The following is a 6,332-nucleotide window of genomic DNA, read 5'->3' as shown; positions in this document are numbered from 1 at the left end:
TGATGATGTGTTGTTGCAATAGTAATCCTGCTCAGTACGAGAGGAACCGCAGGTTCAGACATTTGGTGTATGTGCTTGGCTGAGGAGCCAATGGTGCGAAGCTACCATCTGTGGGATTATGACTGAACGCCTCTAAGTCAGAATCCCGCCTAGACGTAACGATACCATAGCGCCGCGGATCTTCGGTTGGCCCCGGATAACCGGCCTCGGTCGGTGAGCAGAGCCGTTCGTGACAGGGCTGGGGTGCGGCCGGACGATGGTCGCCCCTCTCCTATCTCGCACCGCATGTTTGTGGAGAACCTGGTGCTAAATCACTTGCAGACGACCTGATTCTGGGTCAGGGTTTCGTACGTAGCAGAGCAGCTCCTTCGCTGCGATCTATTGAAAGTCAGCCCTTGATCCAAGCTTTTGTCGGACGCGGGCGCGGGCCTCGCCGACATCCCCCCTCCCTCCCTCCCTCCGGCGGCGGAGTACCAGGGGCGCGGGGGGAACAAACCAACCAACCAAACACCAAAGTAAAAACAATCACAAGTCCATGGATGGAAAAATTGCCAGAGTCCCAGCCTCAGGCTGGAGGCGGGGGGCGGGCGCCCAGCTGAGGTGAGAGCGGCCGGCCCTGGTAAATTTAGAAAGAGGGCTATAGTAAAATGATAAAGTCCCACAGAGGGGCGTCCAGGCTGAGGGGGAGCCTGGCCGCGGGCCCTGGTGCAAAGTACTGGGTACTGGGAGCACCGAGAGAGATAACACTTGGAAGGGAGAAGCCACGCAGTCAGGCTGTATGGGGCTTGGCTACCTTAAGAGAGTCGCACTTACTCCCGCCGTCTATCCCGCACTCATGGCCCGCGGTGGGTGAACGGCGGGAGTAGGTGGGACTCTCTTAAGGTAGCCTGGCGCCCGAGGACGGGAGTCAAGCTGCGGGGCTTGACTCCCCCCCGCTGGGGGGGCGGCGCCGGGCCCTCCGCTGGGATGGAGCGGTGTCAGAGTACCAGGGGCGCGGAGCCTCTGCCGGAGTACCAGGGGCGCGGAGCCTCTGCCGGGGTACCAGGGGCGCGGAGCCTCTGCCGGAGTACCAGGGGCGCCAGACTGGAGAGCTTTTTTTTTTAACAAAGTGTTGGACGGGAGAAGGGCCCGGGGTAAGCGGCGGGGCTCGGCTGAGTGCGAGTACCTACCAGGCTCTGCTGGAGTACCAGGGGCGCGAGACTGGAGAGCTTATTTAACAAAGTGTTGGACGGGAGAAGGGCCCGGGGTAAGCGGCGGGGCTCGGCTGAGTGCGAGTACCTACCAGGCTCTGGTGGAGTACCAGGGGCGCGGAGCCTCTGCCGGAGTACCAGGGGCGCGAGACTGGAGAGCTTATTTAACAAAGTGTTGGACGGTGGAAGGGCCCGGGGTAAGCGGCGGGGCTCGGCTGAGTGCGAGTACCTACCAGGCTCTGCTGGAGTACCAGGGGCGCGAGACTGGAGAGCTTATTTAACAAAGTGTTGGACGGGAGAAGGGCCCGGGGTAAGCGGCGGGGCTCGGCTGAGTGCGAGTACCTACCAGGCTCTGCTGGAGTACCAGGGGCGCGGAGCCTCTGCCGGAGTACCAGGGGCGCGAGACTGGAGAGCTTATTTAACAAAGTGTTGGACGGTGGAAGGGCCCGGGGTAAGCGGCGGGGCTCGGCTGAGTGCGAGTACCTACCAGGCTCTGGTGGAGTACCAGGGGCGCGGAGCCTCTGCCGGAGTACCAGGGGCGCGAGACTGGAGAGCTTATTTAACAAAGTGTTGGACGGTGGAAGGGCCCGGGGTAAGCGGCGGGGCTCGGCTGAGTGCGAGTACCTACCAGGCTCTGCTGGAGTACCAGGGGCGCGGAGCCTCTGCTGGAGTACCAGGGGCACGGAGGCTCTGCTGGAGTACCAGGGGCACGGAGCCTCTGCTGGAGTACCAGGGGCGCGGAGGCTCTGCTGGAGTACCAGGGGCGCGGAGCCTCTGCCGGAGTACCAGGGGCTCGGAGGCTCTGCTGGAGTACCAGGGGCACGGAGCCTCTGCTGGAGTACCAGGGGCACGGAGGCTCTGCTGGAGTACCAGGGGCACGGAGCCTCTGCTGGAGTACCAGGGGCACGGAGCCTCTGCTGGAGTACCAGGGGCACGGAGGCTCTGCTGGAGTACCAGGGGCACGGAGCCTCTGCTGGAGTACCAGGGGCACGGAGCCTCTGCTGGAGTACCAGGGGCACGGAGGCTCTGCTGGAGTACCAGGGGCACGGAGCCTCTGCTAGAGTACCAGGGGCACGGAGGCTCTGCTGGAGTACCAGGGGCACGGAGCCTCTGCTAGAGTACCAGGGGCGCGAAGCTTGGTTTGGAGTACCAGGGGCGCGAAGTGCTGGGCGGTGCGGCCAAGGGGGTTTAGCCCGAGGAGGGGTGCTTAAGTGTGGGTACACAGGGGCGGCCGGTGCGCTGGGTCCCCCGGGCCGGCGGTGGCTGGCCGGAGGCTCCCCCAGAGAGGGGAGAGAAGAGGGAGGGAGGGAGGGAGACAGAGAGCTGGGTGAAGTGAGGATGGAACATGGATTAAAGTGTCCCCTAAGATCTGCCTCCAGTGCTGGGTGGAGGTGGGAGAATGAGGCCTGGGAGGTTGAGAGTCTCCCCCAGAGAGGGGAGAGAGGAGGGAGGGAGACAGAGAGCCAGAGAGCTGGGTGAAGTGAGCATGGAACACAGGGGATTAATTCCCCCTTTAATGCCTGCCTCCAGCGCTGGGTGGAGGTGGGAGAATGAGGCCTGGGACGGTGAGAGTCTCCCCCAGAGAGGGGAGAGAGGAGGGAGGGAGACAGAGAGCCAGAGAGCTGGGTGAAGTGAGCATGGAACACAGGGGATTAATTCCCCCTTTAATGCCTGCCTCCAGCGCTGGGTGGAGGTGGGAGAATGAGGCCTGGGACGGTGAGAGTCTCCCCCAGAGAGGGGAGAGAGGAGGGAGGGAGACAGAGAGCCAGAGAGCTGGGTGAAGTGAGGGTGGTACAGGGATTAAAGTGTCCCCTAAGATCTTACTCCAGTGCTGGGTGGAGGTGGGAGAATGAGGCCTGGGACGGTGAGAGTCTCCCCCAGAGAGGGGAGAGAAGAGGGAGGGAGGGAGACAGAGAGCCAGAGAGCTGGGTGAAGTGAGCATGGAACACAGGGGATTAATTCCCCCTTTAATGCCTGCCTCCAGCGCTGGGTGGAGGTGGGAGAATGAGGCCTGGGAGGTTGAGAGTCTCCCCCAGAGAGGGGAGAGAAGAGGGAGGGAGACAGAGAGCCAGGGAGCTGGGTGAAGTGAGGGTGGAACACGGGGGATTAATTCCCCCTTTAATGCCTGCCTCCAGCGCTGGGTGGAGGTGGGAGAATGAGGCCTGGGACGGTGAGAGTCTCCCCCAGAGAGGGGAGAGAAGAGGGAGGGAGACAGAGAGCCAGGGAGCTGGGTGAAGTGAGGGTGGTACAGGGATTAAAGTGTCCCCTAAGATCTGACTCCAGTGCTGGGTGGAGGTGGGAGAATGAGGCCTGGGACGGTGAGAGTCTCCCCCAGAGAGGGGAGAGAAGAGGGAGGGAGGGAGACAGAGAGCCAGAGAGCTGGGTGAAGTGAGGATGGAACACAGGGGATTAATTCCCCCTTTAATGCCTGCCTCCAGCGCTGGGTGGAGGTGGGAGAATGAGGCCTGGGACGGTGAGAGTCTCCCCCAGAGAGGGGAGAGAAGAGGGAGGGAGGGAGACAGAGAGCCAGAGAGCTGGGTGAAGTGAGCATGGAACACAGGGGATTAATTCCCCCTTTAATGCCTGCCTCCAGCGCTGGGTGGAGGTGGGAGAATGAGGCCTGGGACGGTGAGAGTCTCCCCCAGAGAGGGGAGAGAAGAGGGAGGGAGACAGAGAGCCAGAGAGCTGGGTGAAGTGAGGATGGAACACAGGGGATTAATTCCCCCTTTAATGCCTGCCTCCAGCGCTGGGTGGAGGTGGGAGAATGAGGCCTGGGACGGTGAGAGTCTCCCCCAGAGAGGGGAGAGGAGAGGGAGGGAGACAGAGAGCCAGAGAGCTGGGTGAAGTGAGCATGGAACACAGGGGATTAATTCCCCCTTTAATGCCTGCCTCCAGCGCTGGGTGGAGGTGGGAGAATGAGGCCTGGGACGGTGAGAGTCTCCCCCAGAGAGGGGAGAGAAGAGGGAGGGAGACAGCCAGCCAGAGAGCTGGGTGAAGTGAGCGTGGAACACAGGGGATTAATTCCCCCTTTAATGCCTGCCTCCAGCGCTGGGTGGAGGTGGGAGAATGAGGCCTGGGAGGTTGAGAGTCTCCCCCAGAGAGGGGAGAGAAGAGGGAGGGAGACAGCCAGCCAGAGAGCTGGGTGAAGTGAGGATGGAACACAGGAGATCAATTCCCCCTTTAATGCCTGCCTCCAGCGCTGGGTGGAGGTGGGAGAATGAGGCCTGGGACGGTGAGAGTCTCCCCCAGAGAGGGGAGAGAAGAGGGAGGGAGACAGAGAGCCAGAGAGCTGGGTGAAGTGAGGATGGAACACAGGGGATTAATTCCCCCTTTAATGCCTGCCTCCAGCGCTGGGTGGAGGTGGGAGAATGAGGCCTGGGACGGTGAGAGTCTCCCCCAGAGAGGGGAGAGAAGAGGGAGGGAGGGAGACAGAGAGCCAGAGAGCTGGGTGAAGTGAGCATGGAACACAGGGGATTAATTCCCCCTTTAATGCCTGCCTCCAGCGCTGGGTGGAGGTGGGAGAATGAGGCCTGGGAGGTTGAGAGTCTCCCCCAGAGAGGGGAGAGAAGAGGGAGGGAGACAGAGAGCCAGAGAGCTGGGTGAAGTGAGCATGGAACACAGGGGATTAATTCCCCCTTTAATGCCTGCCTCCAGCGCTGGGTGGAGGTGGGAGAATGAGGCCTGGGAGGTTGAGAGTCTCCCCCAGAGAGGGGAGAGAAGAGGGAGGGAGACAGAGAGCCAGAGAGCTGGGTGAAGTGAGGATGGAACACAGGGGATTAATTCCCCCTTTAATGCCTGCCTCCAGCGCTGGGTGGAGGTGGGAGAATGAGGCCTGGGACGGTGAGAGTCTCCCCCAGAGAGGGGAGAGAAGAGGGAGGGAGGGAGACAGAGAGCCAGAGAGCTGGGTGAAGTGAGCATGGAACACAGGGGATTAATTCCCCCTTTAATGCCTGCCTCCAGCGCTGGGTGGAGGTGGGAGAATGAGGCCTGGGACGGTGAGAGTCTCCCCCAGAGAGGGGAGAGGAGAGGGAGGGAGACAGAGAGCCAGAGAGCTGGGTGAAGTGAGGGTGGAACACAGGGGATAAATTCCCCCTTTAATGCCTGCCTCCAGTGCTGGGTGGAGGTGAGATAGGCGGAGGGCGGCGGGTCGGTCGGGGCCAGCGAGAGCCGAGCCCCGGGGGTGCCTGGCGCGAGCGGGGGCTCCGTGGGGCGCGTGGGGGCCGAGCACCGGTGGGGTCCACCCTTTGGCCGGGCCCGGGGGCCCGTGACCGGGTCGGCGGCGGCCGTTGCGGCGCTCCCCGGCCACGGGGCAGTGAAATGGACAGCCTGGCAAAGGCTGGGCGGAAACGGAGCTCATGCCCCCTTTAATGTCTGTCAAGGGTGAGGAGGGGCGGCGGGTCCGTCGGGGCCAGCGAGAGCCGAGCCCCGGGGGTGCCTGGCGCGAGCGGGGGCTCCGTGGGGCGCGTGGGGGCCGAGCACCGGTGGGGTCCACCCTTTGGCCGGGCCCGGGGGCCCGTGACCGGGTCGGCGGCGGCCGTTGCGGCGCTCCCCGGCCACGGGGCAGTGAAATGGACAGCCTGGCAAAGGCTGGGCGGAAACGGAGCTCATGCCCCCTTTAATGTCTGTCAAGGGTGAGGAGGGGCGGCGGGTCCGTCGGGGCCAGCGAGAGCCGAGCCCCGGGGGTGCCTGGCGCGAGCGGGGGCTCCGTGGGGCGCGTGGGGGCCGAGCACCGGTGGGGTCCACCCTTTGGCCGGGCCCGGGGGCCCGTGACCGGGTCGGCGGCGGCCGTTGCGGCGCTCCCCGGCCACGGGGCAGTGAAATGGACAGCCTGGCAAAGGCTGGGCGGAAACGGAGCTCATGCCCCCTTTAATGTCTGTCAAGGGTGAGGAGGGGCGGCGGGTCCGTCGGGGCCAGCGAGAGCCGAGCCCCGGGGGTGCCTGGCGCGAGCGGGGGCTCCGTGGGGCGCGTGGGGGCCGAGCACCGGTGGGGTCCACCCTTTGGCCGGGCCCGGGGGCCCGTGACCGGGTCGGCGGCGGCCGTTGCGGCGCTCCCCGGCCACGGGGCAGTGAAATGGACAGCCTGGCAAAGGCTGGGCGGAAACGGAGCTCATGCCCCCTTTAATGTCTGTCACCAGTGCTTGGC

Source organism: Epinephelus lanceolatus, unplaced genomic scaffold, assembly GCF_041903045.1.
Source record: "Epinephelus lanceolatus isolate andai-2023 unplaced genomic scaffold, ASM4190304v1 scaffold34, whole genome shotgun sequence".
In the NCBI taxonomy this organism is placed as follows: domain Eukaryota; kingdom Metazoa; phylum Chordata; class Actinopteri; order Perciformes; family Serranidae; genus Epinephelus; species Epinephelus lanceolatus.
Note: the sequence above shows the minus strand (reverse complement) of the source record.